This window comes from Zootermopsis nevadensis, unplaced genomic scaffold, assembly GCF_977971745.1.
Source record: "Zootermopsis nevadensis isolate Lab colony 2312 unplaced genomic scaffold, Znev_1.0 Znev_ptg000029l, whole genome shotgun sequence".
Classification (NCBI taxonomy): Eukaryota; Metazoa; Arthropoda; class Insecta; order Blattodea; family Termopsidae; genus Zootermopsis; species Zootermopsis nevadensis.
In genome coordinates this window covers 7,693,883-7,718,610 of record NW_028259161.1, presented here as the reverse complement: position 1 = coordinate 7,718,610, position 24,728 = coordinate 7,693,883, and the positions used below count along the sequence as shown (strand labels likewise).

At 36.5% G+C, this 24,728-nt stretch overlaps 1 protein-coding gene across 1 annotated transcript in view; it reads left to right on the top strand.

The window, feature by feature from the left end:
- The window catches only part of LOC110840858 (nephrin), a 582,698-nt gene that overhangs the window by 136,619 nt on the left and 421,351 nt on the right, over window positions 1-24,728 (top strand). The window lies entirely within an intron of this gene.

The window sequence follows — 24,728 nt, the reverse complement described above, 5'->3', positions numbered from 1 at the left end:
TCGTATTTAAAATAGCTTAGAACTTTATCCTGAATCGGGCCAGTTTAAATCAGTCCGCACTGTCCCAGCGTATGTCTGTAGCATACATTTTAATATAATTTTTCCAGAAACTATTGCATCTTTTAATTGGTAGCTTTCCTTGAACCGTTCTGAAGAAAATTCTGTACGTTTTCTGTTAGTGCCATTACTGCATATTTCTCATCGTCCATCTTTATTTAATTCCCGAAGAACCTGATATAAAGAGTGAAAATTATAGTTACATTTATGTAATTGTCTCCAATAATTTCTTACGTAATCTCTTCCAAATGAATTATCTTGCACTTGTTCTGAAACACACTCAGTTTACAGTTCTACTTTAGAATAAAGAAAACCACGTTTCATATTTATTTAATACAAGAGGTAAAATTATACTTTTAAATATTTTAGTCTTTTAACTTTTCCACAGGATACAGAAAGATAAAACTGTTGAACTGGTTGGAAAATATTTAATATTCTCTCGCCTCTGCAGTCCACTGTGTTATTGAATTGTATGTCAATATTTTGCGCTATCGTAATGTCATTTATAAAAATAGTACGCTTAAATGGTTGGTGTACTAATCAAATTGTTTTCTGCGCTGCATGACTCCGAGTCTACTCCAATATAAATCGTTGAAAGGCGCACTTTAAACATATAACTTTTGGAATAGGTTCATGTGTTTTGTCCTTTCTACGTGATTTCTTTAAAGTGGTTTTACTGAATCGGAAACTTCCAGCTGAGAACTCATTCTCAGATTGTTATTAGCCATATTCAATTTTATGTATAAAGTGACAGCAAATTTATCATGCGCGTTGTAACCACGTGCAACTGCATATATACTGTATTGTAAAGAACGAACCTACCTTGCATTCAAACTGTCGGAATTTATCCTGTCTAGGAAATTGAAGGGGAGGAGGACAGGTGTACTTAAGGGTCCGAAACGACTATAATTAGTAGGTACTGACAGTAGGTTATTTTCTGGTATGTAGTACCGCGGTGTAAATGTCGATGTATTGAAGAATTAATAAAATTTGAAATTAAAACCTCAGTGAAATGAGTAGAGCGAACCAAGATAGCAACTTAGTATTTGTACGTCGCTCAGTCTGACAGGGAAATTATAGTTTCACAGATTAAAATGTTGGACTCCTTTCCCAGGGAACGTATTCAGTAGTGCTAGTTTACTGCAGTGTAAGCTCCATGTAAAATTTATATGTCATGACGTAGCAAACTCACTGTATCATTTATTGCCAATTGCCAGCATTTTCCGGTCATGAACTGTCATTATCTTAAACAGTACTTCGTGTTGATGACATATAACTACTACATTTATCTTTTTGACTCCATTTTAGTTGAGATACCGACACGTTTTTATATAGTGCGTGATCTGTCTTCATACAGCATTCATGGAGACGGGAGATATGCGAGTCAGTGCACATCTTTAAGTTTCGTGTTATTCGTTTTTATTTTAAATTCTCAACTCAAAATGTTTTCTTTTTGAAGCAAGCTCTGTAAACAAGTTTGTTACCCCTCATCATAACGAATTTCACACGACAGGACTGGTCATGGCTGCTGTGACGTTAATTTATGGTTATTCTAAGTTGCATTTAGCGAATTTGTCGTAGCTTTATTAAATGAGTTGCAAAAACTGTTTATTCTTCTTAACTCTAATCTAAATTCATAATCTTTCTTCCGTATTAGTAGTTAATACAGCGTCACAACATAACTGTGTATATAATAAAGCATACTTTTTGATTGTATGTATAGGTCAGATGTGGAGAGAGATACAGATCTGACGAAATTCACATTGCAGACACAAAGAAAAAAAACATTAAAATACATTTAGCACAGTTGAAAATAATATAATTTTACCGAATCAACTAGGAGAATCATGTGAAATTATGTATTGAAGAAGTATTATGTGTTTGAAGTTAAAACCAGAAATAGGACGACCTTCGAAAGGATGGAGATATCAGTTTCAGGAGATTGTTGTTGAATATGTAACTGACAGATAAGTAAAGTTTCTGATTGCGGTCACGATGAATATTTCTTCGCATTTGTGTTCAGGTTCCCATGAAGACGAATGCAGAGATGACTTATGGTGTGTTGCGTCGTGTAGCCTGGTACGTATTAACCGACATTTCAGAAAGAAAATAATATTGCTTCTTGTCGTCAGGGTCATGATTCATCACTTTGATAATGGAGGCAGTAAGCTCCTCTGAAACGTCGGTAAACCTACCAGACTACACGACGCAACACACAGAAGACAGCCATCTTAATTTGTATTTACTTTTCTTCATTGCTAACAGGAAAGTGATTTTTGAGTCAGTAAATTAAACATACGTCGTATCCCCTTCTTCCACATCTTTTGGACTTTATCACTCTTATACTAGCGTTCAGTTTGTATATATACACGCATTTGATTAGGAGTCGTTAAATGAACTAATAAGGAATAATTACATTGCAGATGTTTTTAAAAGTGTTTACAACTTTCGTATTCATCTTATTATAATAATTATATTATATTTTTATATAATAAACATTTAAATTAGTCTACAAGTTTGAAATATTGAAAAGTTAGACTACTGGCTTTAAACTAATAAGTAAACAGCGCTTTTCAGAAAGTAACGATTTTTTTTTATGTTTACTATGTTCTAATCACTGAAATGATGTTTGAAGTTCTGATAAAATTCAAAAGTGTAGTCCACAGGCTCGTCAGCTTAGACTAAGAAGAAGGCTTAACTTCGGAAATTCATCCATAAGTTTAACCGTGTGGAAGCAGCCGGCGAGTTTCCTCCGTCCCTTGCATTGGCGGGTGGGGCATTACTCGCGCTGTGTAAAAGCTTGGCTATAAATTCAGCATCAGAATTGGATTTAGTTTTTGCTTAGCAAATCGCGTAACTGTTGCGATTGCTTTCAGCGGAGACTTCAACAGCAGCAGTGTATAATTTTTTTCGTACTTCAACTGAAATCGTGTAAAAAGTTGATCAAATACACATTCCAACAAAGTTAACGCTATAGCAGTGAAGTAATAAAGTTAGTTCAGCGTATGGAAACCTGGTCAGTTTGCTTAACCGTGGTTTATGTAAAAGTGTTATATGATTGAACTCACTCTCGCTGTAAATAATACAAATAATGCTGGGTCCATATACTCACTCTTAAGTTTAATGTAATCTGTCGAATGACACGAAACACCGTCCACAAAACTATCTTATTTTATTTTATTTCATTTCGTTTTACCCTTTCATTAGTTTATTTCACATCATGTTTCAATTCAATATGGACTGTCGTCAGGTGGTTTTTTGTTTAGAATAGTGTTCACAGACAGCTGTGTAAATATTTAAATAACATTGGAAATAGTTGAAATAATTAAAATTGATTGGTATTGATTGAAACTTTTAAGTACTTTAACAGAATGCTTTTGTTGAAATTTGACAAGTTTTTAATCACAGGGATCCTTGTTTACATTAGTATATGTATACATAATAAGCTTTTATTATATAGATACAATTTAATATTTTGTTCTCGTGTGTAAAGAATTGATGACGAGTAGTGGGGTCTACTACGTCGCTTTGTGGACCTATATTTTAGAGGCATCAATTCACGATTAACTGTGAAGGAGTTGAGTGATTTATCCAAAGTTTTAAAATTGAAAGTGCACCGCAGATGTGGCCAGTGCTCGAATGACGTGTGTGTGATCATCTGTGCCTGAAGTAGCTATTGTGAATGGGTAAAACGAAATAAAAAAAATTGTTGTGTGGAATGACTTTTTGTGTTAGTTGATTAAATCTTCACACAGCAGGATTCCTTTAATTAAGACCCTGAGTCTGTTCTTTCTTCGGGACAACAGACAGATTTACACACGTGTAGCAGAATGTGAAAGTATGCCACAGTATAACGAACGAATTACCTGCCGTATTTAAGCAGAATATTTGCAGATCCTTCAGGTTGAAACCTATAACCAAAACAGAGTTAGTTTGTCTTTTTTTTTTAAAGAAAATCATGATATAAAATCCAAACTTCCGAGCATTACTTACCTTCACTTTCCAAGGTCGGTAGGCAGAGTGAGTGTGAACGTGGCAGGTTTCTCATGACGTAATACAAAGAGGCGTTGAATTAATGACCTATTTTCCAGCTCATATGATCAGTAGAGTTCCTCATGAAGGTCAAAAGAATATCAACCAACTACTTAATTGAAGTTTGTTATCGCAGAATGTGTTGTAGAGAATTTTCCTTTCAAACTTATTTCGCTGAAATGTCTTCTTTGTGTATTATAATAATTGAGGAACTCCTTGGGATTATGAAGCACAAATTTTCATTACTTAAAAGCATAAGGTGACCTATAACCGCTCTCTTGACTCACGTAAGAGCAATTTACACGATAATTATTTTCCAATATGAGCTTTAATATTATCTTTACATAGACTAGCTCTATCTAAGGGACACAACAGAGTAGGTACCTCTCACATGAAGAAGGAGACAGAAACAGCCTCCGAAACGTCGTGATTTTAAAGAACAGACTATGGAAAAAATCCTGACAAAGAATAATTTTAAGTATCTTTACATTTGTTTACTTTCAAAGTTTCTTCCATCGAAAAACTGTCTGCAATATCCGTTCTGTTTTCATTGTGCTCAGCGCGTTCTAAGCTGATCGTAATTTCATTATTTATTTATCACACCAGTTCTTAATGGTTTACAGAATATTTTACGTCCAGAAAATTTACTTGTCCGTTCTTTAATATGTATGTTATATTTTAAGGGTGAAAATGCACTCACTCACGCCTCTGCATCTGTTATGAAGTGAACAATTGAATGAAATGAGTGGCTTACAGCGAGTGACGAGTGTTATTTTTTGCTTTATGATCCCATCAGATACGCGTTGTGGTACATGTAATGCTAATTCCCGAGACTACACATTAACTTGAAGTATCGGTGTGGAATAATGTAGGCTAATGAATCGGTTCGCTCATTGTTTCGAGCCATTTCACAACAGACGAATTAGTCGCATTGGAGTAATGCATGAAGGAGAGTGACGAAGATAACGCATATAATTGATAAAGTATGATAACAAATAAACTTCATGGTGTGGAAACTTTGTATTTTGTTCATTGGTCAAACAATGCAGCCTATTTTAACCTTGTTACATGAAGTAAGAAGGCTTGTCGAGTGATTATATCTTCCTGTTTTTATCTCATTTGAAATATTAGAAACACCAACGCATTCTCCATGTACTTCGGTAAGATTATTATGGTAGAGAAATGAATGCATCATTCAGTGTTGTCTTTGTCACTACAATGCGATGTATCCCCATTTTGCACAATTGAGTCGTTTCAGCAAACGGTCAATACCGAAGGTCCCAGTATGGGTTTCTCACGCTCGTGATTTGCCGGTTAAAGAAATGATTTAAACATTAAGAAGTACGTTAAGAATTTGGGACGCGAAATTTTAAAATTTATTGATAATTTTCACCTAATAAAATTGACTCCTATCGATGTACATGTTGTGTGTTGAAGCTTGATTATTCCTCACAGCCGAACAGTTTTAGATAACTGATGTGGAAATACGTACGATTTATGACTTACTGCTTGGTATCTCGTTCGCAAACTGAATGAAAGCGGAGACTGAAGTAACTTTATAGAAAATTGTATGGATTCGATTTGAACGACTAACAACCATTTATGTAGTTTCATATTTTGGCAATGTGAAGTATGGAAGCCACAAAAACATCAGGGTGGATGTGTAATGCAACACATCTACCCCTCCCTTTCTACATAGGCTGCATGTGGCGCACTTTCGTAAATACACATGTTTAACGACGAACTCGACACCTAAGAAAATATGCAGTAGAATAAATACCTTAATTTCTAAGTCGATTGTATTTAATTTTACAGTTTGTAGCTTGGTATTATGGTTCTGGCCTTGATGTATGTTGTAAACATTAATATTTTGTATAGTTCTGCAATTAGAATGTTAGTTTTTGGAAAATTATATTAATTTTGTTTGCATATGTTTATGTATTTTTGTCTGATTTCGTTTCAGTCTGTTTTATTCTCTTTACATAAGTTGCTTTAAAATGCATGAGGTGAAAAAATCCGTGGCTTTGATATTGTAGAGGAGTAATTTTGTTTGTAGTTTTAAGCTGGATCTTGCCAATTAAGATAAGCTAAAGAAATTACGAGTCGTAATTAATTTTGGTGTACACTATTTAGAGCATTAATTTCTAAGATGTTGGATGTCAAATGTGATAACTTCTTGCATACGGCAACGGGTGTGGACTTTCGTTTTTCTTTTTTGACGTTGTAAGCGGTCTTTTGTGCATTATGCCCTGTGTAAGAATGTTTAATTTTTCTTACATTCTTTAACATCAGGATCTTATTAAAGTGCATATAATACCTTGATGGCTTTACAAAGTGGACGCACTGGGCACGCGTAAATGTTTAAACAAGGAGATGCAAATCACGCAATTGATCAATCATACGACACAGTCTTTGGAACAGGATGGAAATATTTTCACATCCTAAGCGGCAGTCGACCTGATATTATCCTTATCACCACGATACTTTATCCAGTTCTTATGCAATATGAAATAAAACGAATTACGTATTTTATACAAGATTTCATGTTACGTAAAACAGGCGGGTTTCACGTGTGAAACGTATTTGGTAAATTTTTAATCGAAAAAGTGGAAGTCAGCTACAAGCAACGTGTCTTTTATTTAGGGGATCTCGATTTGAATCACAGACGGATTATATGTTTATTTATTTAGTGTTCTGTCTGACGACAGGTCCATATGAACAGGATCCTTCCATCCTTTTCTCGGACTGGGACCTGTTCATATACGTTCTTGGCAGATGATCCAGAAGTGGTTTGCCATTGCCTTCTTCTGTGTGTGAATGGAGTAATTGTTGGGATGCCACGGAGGAAAACTCCGTGTTGCCTAGACCACGGCCTTGCCCAACACAAGTTATAAATTCGGGCACCACCGGGAATCGAACCCGGGACCCCAGGATTACAAAGCCAGCGTTCTAACCGCTAGACGCAAATCCCGGGAATACTTTGAAACAGGTCACAAATTATTTTTCTTACTAATACACCACATATATTAATTTTCTTTTATTTTATTAGACGATGTATGATTACTGCGTCAGTTATTACACAGCCAGTGAAGTAAATGTCGGGGAAATTACTCCGTTTGGAATTATGTTAATGACGACCTGTTCGTTATTACGGAGAATATGAGTCCGAATTTCTGCCGGAAAATTGATGTTTCTTTTAGTTTCTCTGTCTAGAATTCCGTTATAGTACTTAAGTGCAGGCCATGTACCATTATGGTCCGGAAGTCCGAAGTGAAGAGACGACTCACAAGACAGGAGCAGGCAGATGATAGGAATAATACTGAATGCATCTTACGGAAATGTGGTGCAGTGTGATCTGGATTCGTCTGGCTTGGAAAAGGGTCTAGTGACAGGTTTTTGTTATCACGGGAATGAACCTTTGAGTTTCATGTAGGATTGAAAATTCTGTGAGCAGCCGAGCGACCGTCAACTTTTGAAGAAGGACCCTGTTCCATAGAATTACTTAGTTCTTATCTTACAGGCGCAATTCCTTTACCGGTTAACGTGCCTGCTCCAATTTTTTTTTTGAAAAGTTCGTTCTATAGGCAATATGTACTTCTGTTTGTTCCTCTATCAACAGAAAGCCGTCTAGAGAAATGAAGACATGAAGATATGTTGAGTGAACGTGATACGAATAGAAATGGTCGCATTCCACTGCCTCACTCTTTTCTTCTCCTCCTTTACATCGCTAAAAATGCACAAAAAATAGCCGTACAAACGAAAACGCCATTCCGTCCTAAACCTCGTGTGAGCCATTGTAAAGCATAAGGAAAGAAGATGCCTCTTTTTAGTAGAAAGTGCTGCGTATGTATACATGGTGTTATGCTCCATAACATAACTTAGCTACTGCCATGCTAAAGGAAGTGTATATATAGCTATTATTCGTTATGAAAACGTTAATCATATAGCTAGTTAAACTAGAATTGTCTGGCAAGGGACCTACGAATGACATCTAGACACTTGTGTTTTGAAAATGCTTCTAATTGTTTTTCCTTCCTTTCGTTTAGTTTTGTCTGATTTCCATCTAAAGCAAATACCAGCACGTTACTATATAAAAGAAGACGTTTTAAAGGTTTAAGTTAAGAATTTCTATCGGGGGCGATTTTTAAGCGAACGGAGAGCCATCCAATTCTAAGACGTCAGCTGATAGGAGGTACACCAATGTTATAACATAACCCATGGGTCTCGTTCTTCGTCTTCTCCTTGCGAGTCCCTGGTATAACTCATTTAAGTTCATATCTTCTTTGCAACTCTAAGAAATTTGTGTCAGTTGGTGTTATTTTTATTTTATGGATTAAATATCCTTTAAGCAATCATGATCAATCAACGTGTTTTTTTAAAAAAATAAGTGCAAAACATTGAAATAGGCCTGTACAAAAGACACGATTTAAAAATTGTGCAAGCATTTTTAAATGTTAGAAATGTCGAAGTATTCGTATGTGTTAAGTTCCTGTCTTTCTTGATTATTGTGTGTGTGTGTGGGTGTTTGTGTATATATAGCACTACTTATCACCTTGCATGAAATCCTAGAATAATTGGACGCCAAAAGATATGGTATCCGAAGACGCTTTGTGCTGGAATGTCTATTCTTAAGCAGTTCAGACAAACCTCCAGTTTTTACCTGCCTAACGAAAAAAATCTTAGTAAACAAAAATAATTCTGTTCTTGGTCTCTGAAACCATGTTTACTTTCATGTAGTACACACAACCCCTTTTTCTTTACCTAGTTTTTTTCGAAATAGTACAGTGAAGGTTTTGTAAGGCAGTTGACTCTAAGAAAACCACTATCATTTCTTTCTATTACCGAAGACGAGGAACAGCTATAATATTCTGTGAGTAATACAATATATTAATCAAAATATGAAAAGGAAGTGGTGATTATTTTATGTGACGAATTCGCTGTTTTTTTAAGATACTCGTATTTGTGAAAACTTTCTGTATCTAATGCATTTTAAATGGACAGTAGTTGAAAAAGGCAGTTCATAGGAACGATACCATCTTCCCAACGACCCAGTCATCCTCCCACACAAGCAAACGTACACCCCTACCCCAACAACTTCAATTTCTGTCGGCCGCCATCTTGATAGCATCGAATAGCACCACTGGGGAAAATAAATAGTAAATAACCGTGCAATAGACGCTGGGCTCATAGGTGGCCCTATCGTGGTGTGGCCAACGCGTATAAATTTCCAAGCTTCTAGAAATGGTGTAACTCTATACACAGTCGAGACATTCCAGATATGTATTTCAGGTGTAATGCGCAATTTTTATTTTATCTAAGTAGATACTATATTAACATACAAATATGATATCTTGGATTCATGTTTTACTTGAAATCGTACGTTGGCAGTATCATATTATTGATACTTTGAATTTTATATTTGAAGCGAGATATTACCTGGCTGAATGCAGTCACATACGACAGATATATAGATGGATGTCATATGCTTTTTTCCGCCTTGCAATCTGTTACAATTTACTGATATTTTAGAGGTCCTTTCTTCCTGCATCATCAGGATGACCTAGCTGCCCAAATGGCTTTGTCAAACTTGCAGAACTAAAGGCGACGTTATGTGGTATTACTGTTAAGTCGAGCAGACGACTGGAGGTTTGCTATTTAACGATTGGAAGTAGGGCTATGCAAATAAAACTGTAATATGTATATATATATATATGTATGATAGTGACGTTCCGTGACATATAGTCTATTAGTAGTACTATCTTTAAGCAAAATGTCATTAGCGTAACCTTTAAAGAATAGAAGGAGATTACTTGTAGAGAAAGAGACCTTGTGTGCAGGCGATCGTCAGCCCTAATTTAAATTCATGTAATACATGAGATTAAACTCTCGAGATAGGGACCTTTAGGAGGCTACGACTGCTACTCATTGTGTTGTGTGAACGACAGAGCAGCGGTCCTAGTGCGAAACTTGCCTTTGCCTGAATGGGGCACAAACCTCCCACCAAGCAGACTGGGCTTTGAGGTCAGGTCCCTCCATGTAATTTCTGCGGTAGACAATGCTGTTTCGGTACAGTTGCATTATAGGACATGAAGTGTCGTTTTACCGACTAAGAGAATTCACACTAACTCAATACTGAAGTATTATTATTTTGTCCTCATTCCTGTTACAGACAGACAGACAGACAGTTAATTCTGTATTTTAATGCCTTAACGTATTATTCTTCCGTACACGTATTTTATTAGTGCTAATGAGGGGATAATAAAAAGAATGGTGATTTAGGGCAAATTCTGTTACGAAATAAATTGCATAACAATCTGAAAAATGAAAATAAAGACGTAGCCAGTTTCATGCTTTGTTTCACTTTGCCCTCAAATGACGTTTCTCACTAAGCCCAGTAGGCCTATTTTGTTACCAATCTCCTGCGTAATTTCGTTCTTAAAGGTTCGAGTTTCTTTTGTTCTCGACTCACCTTCACTTTGCATAGGAAAATATGGCAATGTGTTTCATATTCCACGACTGAATTACTCGAACAAACCTGGTAGGAGGGTTGCAGCCTGTTCAGTAGACGCAGGAGGGTGGGAGCGCGACGCCCTGGAGATTCAGCAACAACGAAAGGACAGTAGGGACGTCCCAAATTGGTCTAAGCTCTTGTGCAAATGTCAGAAATATATTGGTGGTTAAGGGTGATGTGATGGTGAATGGGGTTGACGGACAGGGTGGGTGACACACAAAGTCAATTCAGCTTTCTCTGTGGACAGATGAGCCATAATAGGGATTGCATCCCATAGGGGTTTCGATAGGGTAACTTTGCACAATGTCAGATGCAGCGTTCACAATTTGCGTTGTTCTCTTTCACATCACGGTTAGCACTTTTCTTATCACCATATCTCTGTTTTCCTATATCCTTATTTATCCGTTACAGCATTACCTCAGCTGCTGTCTCTTACGACAGTAAGGCTTGTTTTAATTCACTCAACTTGACACCAAGCGTTACTGTAAGGGGCAATTATTGGAACCCTTATTGTGATGTTTACGTTGTTGGCTAAGATACTTAAGTAGTCGTGTGTTTTACTGAGTGCTATAGTAATGAAAGTATAATTGATTGCTGGGTTAATGTTTCAGGAGAACTGAACATCTGAAGATCGATAATTATTCCAGTCATTTAATATGTCAGGGTTCATAATATGATAACTTTCGTAAATGCATTTATTAACGTGGTTTTATGCCCGTTCTCATCGGACCGTTTATGGAAAACCTTTGAACTGAAATTTGAAGAACTTCGAAGAAAATATATTGAAACCCTTTTTTTGTGGGCCTGGGTAAATATCCTGCCAAAATGTAGTCACTCAACGGTTTTTAAGAAAGCGATTTATCAACTATTTTGATGTTTTAGCATGTCGTTTGGGGCTGTTCGGGTTTGATGTCAGCACTGTTTCTGGCGATCCGATATTTTTTCTTTGCGCATGCGCGCAGAAATTTGAGAAACAAAATAATACACACGTACTAATATTCTGAAGAATTTATTTATCGAATCCTTAGGAATATATACATTTCAAGAGTTATCTTAACAGTCACGTAAAGGCTGTAATATATTTAAGTCCAGAAATTTTGTAATTGTTAGACACATTGGCTTTCGTGAGTTGTCTTGATGTCATTCGAATGTCACAAATAGACATACGTAAAATAATATTTGAAATATTATTGAAGTGGATTATCTAACGGTAGGTGTGATGAAACAATTTAAAATATGTTAAAAATGATATCAATGCCGACGGGTTCCGTGCAAACAAGGAATGACTAAGGAATTTTCATATTCATGAAGTAAGGCGTTTTAATTAAGGATAAGACAGAGATCCAAAATACCAATCGTATTGATTCCTATAGTATGTGACGAAACCCAATAATATGATAATATTTAGTTAATATGTAAATAGCGCAAGTGAACTACGTTTTATAGGATCGCAACGTTTGGACATGTGCGCGGGACAGACGAAACAACGCCAATACACATGCACGCCCTCACACACCCGTTTCCACGGAGAGATGGCTTTGTTGGTCACAGATGGTGAAGGCAGAAAAACCGGAGCGAAGCTGTCCAACTAGAAAGATAGGATGAACACTGAAAATGCTGATAAGAAAAAATTTACTACAATTGTCACCACAAAGCGATATGGTCTCCGTCTGTTGGTAAGGGCGACAAACAATCCCTCATTGTAGGGATCCAATGGAAAGGAATGGTCTGTAGCTTTGAAAGTGGAGCACAGAGGGAGTTAGTTGGTACCCAGGGACAACTACCCTTAATTTGACTTCTCCACCCTCTTGATGTTTAGGTGTAGACCCCCTGTGGTTTCTTCTGCAGGAGAAAAATACATATACAGTATAGTCAGTCCCCTTCCCACAAGCCCTCTTTCCCGTATCTCTTGAAGCTTTAAACCATTTGCCATGTCATATAAAAGAAGTGAGAAATGATGGAAGGGAAAGTCTAGTGTAAAATTCTTTTCAATTTTTATCATGCTTTCAGCGACAGTTGCAAAGCCTTTCTCTTCCCGTTGTAATAAAATCACTGAGTCCAATCCTCCACGTGAATGGTTTTATTAAACTGAGCTTGTCTCTCATCTTTTCATTCTCTCAGCTCTTAATTTTTGATCCCCTACTGTACATTGGGAGACTGTCAAAATATACACTGATCCTTTTGATGTCTTAATCACTTTTGTGGCACATGCCCCCTCCTATCTGTAGCTCCCCCCTTCCAAACTTTCACTTTCATGCAGTGAATACATTATAGTATTCAAGAGGGCCGTGCATTCTGTGAATTCTCATTACAAATTCCAACTTTGGAGTTGAAACAAGCTCATGGTCCTTAATGTTAAGTATTTCAGTGTTACAAAGGGCTTTTCTGTCTCCTTACATCCGTTAATTTTATTATGCTGTTGGCATTGTAGTTCACGGTCTTCTGGAATATAGCTTTTGTCTGTAGATGTTTGCACAGCTGTCATATGAAGCCGACGTTTCCCGCGCAATATTTCAGCAAGAAACTAAATATGTTATTCTTACGTGGTGCCTAATCCAGACACTTGTTTCGCGTGCATCAGATAGACATTGTTTGTGGTATTGATTGAAACTTGGTCTAACACAAGGCTCATCGTCATTTTAGTATTGGCTGCCTTTCATTATGAAGTAATTCTCCTAGGTAAATTTCAGTTGTCTGTTTCATTGCATCAAATATCTTGTAGTACTTAAAAGTGTGTCAAGGCTACGACATTTTGCGAAATTTGGGAGTAGGTCATATAACTTTTATAAAATCTGAAACTTATTTTCATATAAGATTATTATTTATAAATTGAGAAACATTGCTACGTTACTGTCTCTTTGTGTTTGAATTTAGCTTAAAAAAGTTTACAGCTTAGTCTTTTTGTAGCACGTGATGCATATGAAAGCTAGTGACTTGGCTAATGACCGTGTATTACCGTTTATTTATAATCCACCCCTACTATTATTATCACAAATTTAACAATGGTCAGATGTCTTTGTATGCGGTTTCAACGGAACATTTTGTTTCAGTATGTAGTAACGTATAAGGGGGTGGAGTTACACAGGGGAGTGAATTCAGTGTCTACTACTAGCATGTAAGGTAATTTTGACGCTCGACTACGCAATGCTGGAGTTTCAAAGTTGATGGAATTTGTACGGTTCAACAAGTTGATTGCTTCCCCTCCAAAGTTACTTTCGTAGTAATATCAAAAGGGGGCACAAAGGTGAGGCCAGGCCAAGTCCACCCCCTCCCCTCCCACCCTGTATTCTCTTTCACTCACATCCATTGTAGTGACTATTTCATATATTGAAAAGCTTCGAAGTGTGACTGAACCATTTCTGATATCATTGGATTATATGAACCATACTGTTCGGTTTGTCCTTACTGTTCATTAACCTCATTATTCATCAACAGCTGCTTGTTTATTATGAAGCTTCGACCCATATTCCAAGAAATTTTTTTTTCAATGGACAATATGCAGTGTTTACAACGAAGATTACTCCCCTCTTTAGTAATAATATATAAGAAGTATGACGAGAATTGCAACGTATCAGATTGTTGAATTATAGAAAGCACAGGAACATGAAGGAAGTATTGTTTGTAAGTACTAATGTCTCGTATATTAGTAAACAAAGCATAGTCTAAATAGCGGTTGAATTAACACTGTATATATTTTTGGGTTTGAAGTACAGTACTTTAAAGAGTCTGTGCCGAGTGATTAGTCAATAAGTAATCACCCATGGAAGAAGACAACCGTATGAATTAGTAACCACAATCATAATTCATATGTGCCCACACAAATGTTACAGGGAAATCTCGCTAATATCAGTCAGAATATGGTGGAGCTTACAAAGGCACACATTATGTTCCGAATGCTCTTTATTTTTCAGATTTGGAACAGTTTGTATTTGCGAGAGAGATTTTGGAAGGAACTTTCCCGAATGCCGTTGCGTTTCACAAAATATTTTAGTCAGAATTGCCTTATCAACACTGAGTTCACAGAAAAATAAAAATTTGTCTTTTGTACTTGCCCATGCTTATTTAATGACCTGGCTGGCTAAATGTTTAGTAATTTCATTGGTGTTTTCCACTCCGCTAATAACGCACTTTGTTGACACAAAAACAAAGAGCAGTTATGTTTGTATGACATCATCGACTATTGCGGGGGAGTCGGATTTGACACCTTGCATTCCAAAGGTAATAAAATTATTTGCCCTTGCAATGAAATTGACCGTGGTGCCAAATTGTACGTGTATTGAAATTAAACCTATTATTATAAATATTTTGAAATGTGAAATACTTTTCGACTCTTGTCCATCAGCTATTAATCATACATGTGTATGGAGACATGTTTGTGCTGGACGCTTAAGGGTGCAGTCATTTTAAATACTAACTAGACAGTCTTAAGAATGTTTACTCATTGTGTTATATTCAGGTAAGAAAAATATATATTTTTAGAATTATCAAAGTGCCCTTATGAATTATTAAATCTGCTCACCGTACTCTTGTCTAAATATTAGATGCACTACAGAACGTATAGAAAATATGTATATTCCAGTACAGTAGTATATATATATATACTGCATATTTTACTTGCGTTTGTGTTAATAACGCTGCATTTGCCAATAGTCTATTTATAGCGTCATTTGTCATCAGAGTAAAGAACAAATATTTTTCTGGACATAAATTTAAAACATTTGCACCGGCGATATTATGCTTTCTTGGAAGTAAGAACTTAAACATTTAAATTATTTAAATGTGTTTTCTAGTTTAAAGAGTGAAGGAAGTGTGAAAAATAATGGGAATATATTATATATTCTTGAGTGATGTTAGGCTGTTTAATACCTATTAGGAATGAAATAGGCCAGCTTATACCAATGTTTTATTTTTCTGATGTTCATATCTTTGTCTGTCGCTTTTATTTCTTTATGACTCCAACTCTGAAGTGGTTCTGGAACGTTTTCCGTTCTCCTTCACTTTACTGTGGTTTGCGAAAAAAGCCCTTTCCGATATCGCTACATCGTTGGAACTGTTTCCTGGATCACCTTCTCTCACTTAGAGGAATTTATTATTTTTGGTATTTTATTACATCTGTTGTTTCATGGTCCCCGTTTCTCATCAAAAAACATTCTCGTGCCGCAAGCCTTTCATTTGCCCTTATCTTATATTTACTTTCTGTGATTTTTAAATAAAACAAAACCGAGTTTAATTTTGGCATGTATATTTCGAAATAGACATAAATAGTAGGATATGAGGTGGCATTCGATGGCCTAGTGAGTGATTCAGAAATGAATCCTTAATATACGTATGTCAGATTGTAAGTATGGCCCTGTACAAAATATGAATTGTTAGAATTAATTTCTGTTGATATATATGATAAATAAATAATACGTGATAATACTTTTTGAAATTAGCATACTTGAAATAGACCGTTTACCTATTGTCATAATAAGGCGTGTTCATGTGATTAATTTACTTAAAATATTTGAATCTAAGTAAACAGGTTAATCATATTTAAAAATTTAATATTTCTCTGTAATTCTTTTCCGGTACCTACAAGTTGGCAAACATATCCACATTAATTTCCTTCTTATGCTTTAAACGCTTTATGTCCGTTAAGAGTTTTCACGGACTGTTTAAATAATCTCATTTTTGGTCTCCCAAAATCCTGCTTTCCTCGACTTCTATATTGAAACTTTTCTTGGTAGTAGAGTCTGGAATCAGCTCACCATGACTTCTTCACTTCTCTTGGTATTTCTAAATGTTGTCATTCATTTTGTTAACCTCAAATAAAGTCCTTATATTATTACTTTACTGTCTCACAAGGTAACACAAATCGGTCCTTTCACCCGCAAATAGTTTGTTCTTTAGCTTTATGTTTAGTGTCCAAATTCGAATTTGTGAAGGGAATTTATACTCATACTTGGCCTACTTTGGAAAGCTTCTTTCCCCGGTCATATTATTTATCTGTGGTTATTTAACAACAACATTTGTCAGTAGTTTAGGGTATGTAGCGTATGATAATGAGGTGGTTAACGAATAATGAATTCAAAATTGTATGGAAGGAAGTGGTCGTAGCCTATTCTATGATGCTATCCTGGCATTAACCTGGAAGGATCGATGGAAACAAGAGTCCACCTGAATCTGGTTAGCCGGTCTCCAGACATTTAGATTCCGGACCTCTAAAGCATCAAACAGGAATGTTAACTGCATGCCAAGTTAGCTTCGGGCCACGGGCAAGCAGGTTTCATCCACTTCCCTTTCTCTGCTCTTAATTCCCTATTATACATCTTATTCTGTATCATATGTAGCCTGTCGGTTTTCTTGTTCGTCCCAGCTACACGCTTAGTCAGTCTTAACTTCAAAATTATTTTAGTGGCCTTCGTAACGTTTAAAAGTTAAAATAAGTGACTGAAAGACGTACATGAACAAAATATAGGTCTGCATTTAAAGGCCTTCTGTATGTGACGAAGAAACCTGTAGAACGGTAGACCGCGTATTTGCCACGATTGAACACTATATGCCATACTAATTGTTTTATATGGTGTTCTTTTGAGTTACATAATGATACAGAGAATGAAGTTTCTTGGATCACTTTGTTTTTTGTCAGTACCGGAATAGACGAGAACGTCACTTGATGACACTCAGTTCTGACGTCATAAAATTGAAATATGATAAAAAAAAAGGGAAAAGTGTAGTTGAAACTAACTGCAGTGGCTGAGTATAAACATGATACAAACCTCTCATGACAGGCTGCATTATATTCAGGGTTGTACACTTCAAGAATACTAATTTAAACACGCAACATTACAAGACGAGACAAACGCCAGGAACTATCTGCAACTCACCTGTTTGCAGCACGCAAACACATTCAGTTGTTGACTTGAAAAGGAGAATAAGAAAGAAAGTTCTTCTATCCTTTTGAATAAAATGAAGTCGGGCGCTATCTAAATGAGCCAACCACGAAAGAAGCGATGAGTTAGCTATTCATAAATTATGGAGGTCAGCGCACGCGGAACAGTTAAATAATTACAACAGCCCTCCCCACCCCCACGCCTCCGTACATAGCTAATTACTGTAATTAGTTTCTGAATTGCTCCCAAGATGGAGAGTATCTCATAAATTTGCGGTGGCGCTGTTATATAAAAATAAAACAGTCGTGTGTAAGTATGGCGGCTATCTGTTAATGGCCTCTGCACTGTGGAATGGAGTACTAGCTGTTCGGAAAATTCTGTGTTGCCTGTGCAACACAGGCGCCAACAGACAAGATATCTGCTTCTACAGGGCCATGCTATTACTTTCACGCTTAAGTAGTTCCCGTTACTGTTCAACGGGATGCATGAGTGGCATGAACTTAAGCAGTAGGCTACTATTCTTGCTGTTACTGTCTTATACATATTAAAAGGTAAATTTCTTGCCAACATGTTGTAAACACCGTATCTAATATTACCTCAGTTTCCTTGTCTTGTACAGCCTGTAACAAGCAGCTAAAACAGTACTGTTCTTCCTTCCATTTTTTGTCTCTGATCAGATTTAGTGGAAAGATTTTTGAACATTATGCGGCGAATAGAACTTCTGAGAAAAGCTCGGAAACAATCTTCCAGCGTAGCGTTTAGCATGGCAAAACAGGAAGAAAATATGGAGAAACTCATTTCAGGCTTTTTAGACATTTAGAAATTCTTTAAATGTAATTCCTTTTCTTTGAAGTGGAAATTAAACTATTAAAATAGATGTTTTTGCTTATTGCGATTTCATGTTGGCTTTAGGTATGTGACTTGTAAAATTTGTGAGACCAACGTTCCGTGAAATCTAACACGTGTTTTATATTATTCCGGGGCTCGAAAATTTGTCGCCCCTGTAATAATAATAATTCAATTCAATTCATTTATTTAAGTGCTTGACAACAGCCAAATAAGGCCAATAACAGCCAAGCATTAAACCAGAGTACAGGATAAAATATAATAAATAATTAAATTCATTTCAATAATAATAAAAGTAAAACATTACAAATACAAAAACAAACAAACAAATGAAACTAAATATATAAATGTACCATATTATTATTATTATTATTAATAATAATAATAATCCGTGGCGTAAGAGCCCTCTGAGAGCCAAAACCGACTACCTGTCTGCTGGCCTCAAGCTCACATGCTGAAGCATAGGTGAACGATCATCCAACCAGATTTAGGGTGACGTGTGGTCAGCACGACGAACCCCCAGCCATTGCTAGTTTACCGGACCGGATTACCCTACCCATTGTAGCTCTCCAATTTCCTCATGGCACCGGTCCCATAAACCGGTCGAAAATCTCATGACAAATTTCTTTCACCTAGACTCCGAAGAACCTAACCTAACCATTTAACTACAGTAGCCATGATAAATGTCTTTTGTAGTCATATTTAAACAAGCTCTAAATTTATTATGCTCTTACGTAAAGTGTCCAGTAAAACTGTCGGAGCAAACTGAAAGTCGAAGTTAATTATCAAAGTTTGGTAAGGTTCTCCAATATTTTATATAATCAAAATCGATATCTTCGCTGGAGGTGTTACATGCGTATGGACAATTACACAGATGGACCCGTCGGAGCACAGCTAACGCACCTAAGAAAACAATGAACACCTGAAACCAAATTAGGTCAAAATGCTGATTTTTATCGTCATAGTTGTAACACAGTTTGCGACATTTCATTGGTTGTGTTTGTAATGATTGCCAGATGAGAAGGCGTGAAAATGAACAAACTGATGGGATTAGAATTTAAAATACGTGAATCACGAGTAAATTTACCCCTGCGCTCAAACTTGTAACACACATCGCACATTCGAATCCAGTCCGATGACAGTGAATTATCTGGCCACAGAAGTAACTGCGGTGGGAGGATCGCTATAGAAATCATTACTATAATGCGTTAAAAATACCTTTTTCCAAAAAATTCAAACAATTGCGAAATACATGTGAGTATATTTAATGTCATTTTATACAGTGTTTTTCGCTTTGGAATTTTCATTGAGTTAATGGATAATATACGTTGCTAAGTTTACGTTTAAGTAAATCAAAAAGAAACAAGAAAGCTGTTCACGTAATTTGTGCGTTCGTGCGTATAAGATGTCGTGCGTTTTAAATATTCGTGCCTTGAGTTTAAGCCCTTTAATATGCCCACATTATGTTCTGAATTCTGTCGATTTCTTTTGTTTTTGTTTTCACCTTATTTTACCTTCCCCTTCCCCTTGCAATAGAGGTTCCGTGCAGCTCGAAATATGGACTGGGGCATGCGCCATGAAAGCTATCGTGTCGGGGTGAATGGTTTGGAAAATTGTTACCGTCCTATTATCCATTCCCCTTACGTCTTACGAAATTTCTGCAAAACTTATTTTACACTCATACTGCCGTCATCAGAATGAGCGTGTGTTGGCTGAGCTTTACTTTAACATGAACAGTGAATATTCAAATAGTGCAAAACTGCATTCTGTACACTACCAATTAGCAGATTATTAATTTTCTACGTTTGCTTCGGGATGCTTAACTGTACATAGAAGATACGTACATATCCTAAACACGGCCACTCACTAGGCAGACTCGATTTTATGATTTGAAGTTTTTACACCGGCGAGTATGAAGATTTCTGTTCTGGTAACATCTACCAGACTACACAGCGCAACAAACCAGAAGACAGAAATCTTCAGACTCGTTTTTCTTCGCTACCACGAGAAGAGTAGTTACCTACAACAAACGTAATCAAGTGTAACAAATTTCTCTTCGACACAACAGTATTTATAAACTGCTTTATTCAGGACGACTCTATAAATAACTGCCTTTGTCACATGCTTTTGTAGTGTTTTGTTGGTTACATGATGTTTTACTTCCAAACATCCATGTTTGCAACCACCTATACTAACACTTCAGACTCTCAGTAGTTTCGGTGATCGTTGCAAGAGAGCGTTGAGTATTAGCCTCAAACAGGTTGCGATTGGTATCAGCCGAAACGGTTCTCAATTCAATTCGATATTCATAATGATCGTGCCATTTATCATTCAGATTTATGTAATTTGAGCTGCAGATACAGTCAGACTAACGTCAAATTCCTGCTAGAATCTGTTTCATAAAACAAGAGTCTTATTAAAATATTAATTCGCCATTCGTGATACTGCATTTCGTGCTGTTAGGTTCATCCTGGAAGCTTTTGTAATAGGTACATGTTCCTTATTTATGTTGCAAGAGTTGCTTCTTCCATACGAATATTGATAAATTGATTTATTATCAGGCCGTTTAAATATACAATAATATCTCCAAAAGTTTACTTAGCGCCAAATGGGATTAGAGACTTACGAAAAGTTGAATTGGGGAAGGGGGAGACATACAGAGCACAGATATCTGGATGAAGCATCGATCTGGTAGTTTTTCGAACATTTTTGCGAGCTAATTTTCTCAGGAACCTCCTGCAAAGTGAATATAAAAGTAGAATATTCGGGTCTTTAAACGACACAGAGTTAACCGAATGACGACAGAACTTTGGAGTAATTTAAGTGTCCATATGTCTTTATATTGTTATGAGATAGCCATTAAGGAAGTAAGTACAAAAGGATTTGTAAGAAACGTGTGAGATGTTTGAAAACAGTTCCCCAACATTTGCCTGCAAGCCTGTAAAGTCGTAAGAAATCGGAGAGAATCTACACTTTATATCCTGCTTTCTGACCAAGATTCGAATAACCAATTTCCACAATGCAAGGCATAACCTTTAAAATACTCGGCAACCTCCGGGTGACACTCGAGACATGGTCACCCTGGTTGTTGGGCCGCTCCTTACACCAGTTGCTCAAAAGGCGTGCAGGTGCAAACATGGCATATTAACGAGCAGAACATGTGTTAATTCTCGAATAATGCACGAAGTCTGGAGGAACTGAAACGCAGTTTGCAACGCAAGACCCAGAAAAACAGTTGCACGAAACACGCTAAAAATGGCGGATGCACGTCTCCGAGATAGTGGTGGACATTATCAACATCTGCTATAAAGCTGTTTACGGAGATTTTATTACGCCACTTGCATGACAGGATCAGAATTTATCAGATGAAAGGAAGACATGGAAAATTCATACAGAATCACACATAAACTGAAATAAACATGAACTAGAAATAACCCGTGTTGTTATTTTGGGGTCACTAAAGTTTGGGTTTAAAAAAACATTGTTTTGAGATGCATAACTACTGACTATATAGCCATCTAGGCAGGAAGATTGAGTTTGTAGATACTGTAGATTGATTTATATATTCTGTAACTTGGTTTAGTAATAACAGTCACCAATATGATAAGTTTCTTGTGTTAAGCACTCATCCGTGAAGGTGTAACACCATGTGTTAAGAGATACTGTCCAGATTCTAGCTTAATTTGTTTAGCAACGAAGAATAGCTACAGGTACCCAATAGAAAGAAGAATGTGGTGAACCCAAGAGCCCTTATGGACGTAGTGCCGTGGAGAATAAGACCACAGCCCCTGTCATTATTAGACTTATCTGACGCGCCAGTTATCGTGATAAGTAACCCCCGTTTCGATCCGTTAAACATTCGTTAAATATTTCAGTGACGAAGAATTTCATGATGTTGCACTCCTTATGTACGTATTTAGACTACTCTCGCCTTAAGAATCGCAGAGGTCGTTAACACAGTAGTTCGGCATATATTTAGATACGTCATTTCATTACTCCGTTCCTCACGCCTTACACCTCGCGTGTCTTTCTGATAATTTTTCAAAACCCTATTCTTACCGTTTGTTAAACTTACAGACGTATTTTAAATTCTCCCGTCTACAAAAACCCATAATGTAATGGAAGATTTTAATGGAACATTCAGCTCTTATACATGTTAATGAAATTGTATGTTTTGCCTTTCCTCTCCTTCCAGCCTTGTTATGAATAAGTAGCGTTAGTTATTTCATTACATTATAATAAACATGAGACCGATGGATTTGACGGTGATCAGTTGAAGATGTTAATGTTTTCCCCAGGAATTAAAGTTAGCGGATTCGACTCTTAAGATGGAAGATTTTTTGGTCAATCGAATTTAGGCTGCAAGTGGAGATCAGACTGGCGCAATTTGCTAAGGTCAAATGAAGAAGGAGCCAGGAAAATTCATTTCAGGCAATAAATTTAATTAAATTTAAGATACGCATTTCATAACGAATACTTCTCCCGAAAAGCTAAAGGAATTCTTTTTTAAAATACTGAGAAGAAAAGAAGCATGATCTTTGTTCAAAATATTTTCAGACTATAACGTTACGTAGAAGGTAATGAAATAATTATGCTCTCTTGGAAAATAATTTAAGTTTGTTAGGGTACCCTCATTGTTAAAATAGAATTACTTTGTTTGAAAACATGAAAAAAAAACGTAAAGGATACATAGATTACTATTCACTTTAACATTTGTCATTGTTTCACAGATTTTTACTTATAGAATACTATATAGCAATAAAATATTCTTGGAAAGATAAATTTAAAAACTCTAGTCCTTCGCCTTGCACCACGCCATGCAGAGATACAAGAGATACAGCTCCACGCATTCTTAAAAAAAGAACATACAAGGTCATGGACCAAAACGGAGACTTCTAAGATATATATGCCGGAGTAATAAGTTTTCGACCGAGAAATTCGGTTATATGTACTACTTTTGAAAACTGAGGGCTTCAGCAGAGAACATGCGAGTAGTAGTAACTTAACTTTCTCTAGTAATACATTTTTATTTTGTGTAATGTGTTTAGAGTAACCGGCACAGCTCCATAAAACGTAGTGGTAGATTAAAGGTTTAAAACTTGAAGACAGCTTGTAGCTCGGAACGAGAACTGAATTGCAAGTTTACAAGTACTTAGTTGGAGCTTTAAGATTGTGACATACTGGATTTTGACTTTCCATAATCATGTTACGAAAGTTTCGGGCGATCCTGTTGACTCTGTTTTTAGTTTAGAAACGTACTGGTTGCATTTATAAATTTAGCGCCACGAATCATTAAGACGTTTTGGTTTGTAAAGGGCCACAGAAGTCACTATCAACAGGGTAAATATACTCCGATGATGGAGAGAGAGAATCTCAGAAACGTTGAGTTGTAACTGCTTGATTACAAGGCTGATCGCCTGGAAGATATCGTTAAATTCAGTGGCAGTTAAAACTACATTTCTCTGTATCTGCATTACGTTTGTCTTGGCTTATAGGAAAATACACTTCTAGTGAATTTTACTCTGTTCAATGGAGAATCCGGTCCCTTAAATTATGACCTGAGTAGGGTTTACTGCATTAACTACTTTACTGTAAAGAGCACTATTTATATAAAGAACCGGAGATTATATATCCACGATGTCAACACCGAATTAAATTTTACTGTGAACTATGAAATTTGAACTGTGTTGCCAAAGGGTAGGATTAATGGCGTAAGAATGAAAGTTGTCTTAAACCAATATATCTGATGTCATTAACAGATTAAGAGCTTTCGGGTGACTTGATAATCGATTTATAGCGCCCAATAATCGGCTTTTTAGTGTAGCAGTGGTATGTACCTGTTTTGTTTCAGGTTTATCACAACATACAAAACCCTTTTTGTTTGTTTACCTCAATAAATGCAGGACTAGTGTGTTATAAGCTGCTCAAGTACTATTGTAAAGAATCTTCCATTTTTACATTTCGTTTTATCCCCCCCTTTTCGATATTAATGAAAACTGTGTTAGATGATAAAGCAATCATGTAATTTAAATACGTAAGGACAGAAGCAAAGTCCTGTTCTCTGTAGGTTGCCAGTGGTAAAGAGTAAAAGAAAATTATAAAGTATGCATCTACAGTTCTGCGTTAGCAGTGAAACCTACTCAGGTAAGGGACCGCCAGTAGCGACCCGGAGAGAGAGTTGGGTTTCTTACTTGGTGTAACTGGTGTACGTGGCGACATTCCAAATCCAGGCAGTTAAAATGAATGGACTGCTACTGGGAAGGGCGTTGATTTGAAACTGGCAGCATCACCCAGAATAAGCTTCATACTTTATCGAATAACATTTCAAGAATTCTGATAGAAGAGTTGCAAATACCCACCCAAATCCCGTTCTCTCATTTGCAGTGCAGTGGATTCTTCCGTAATGA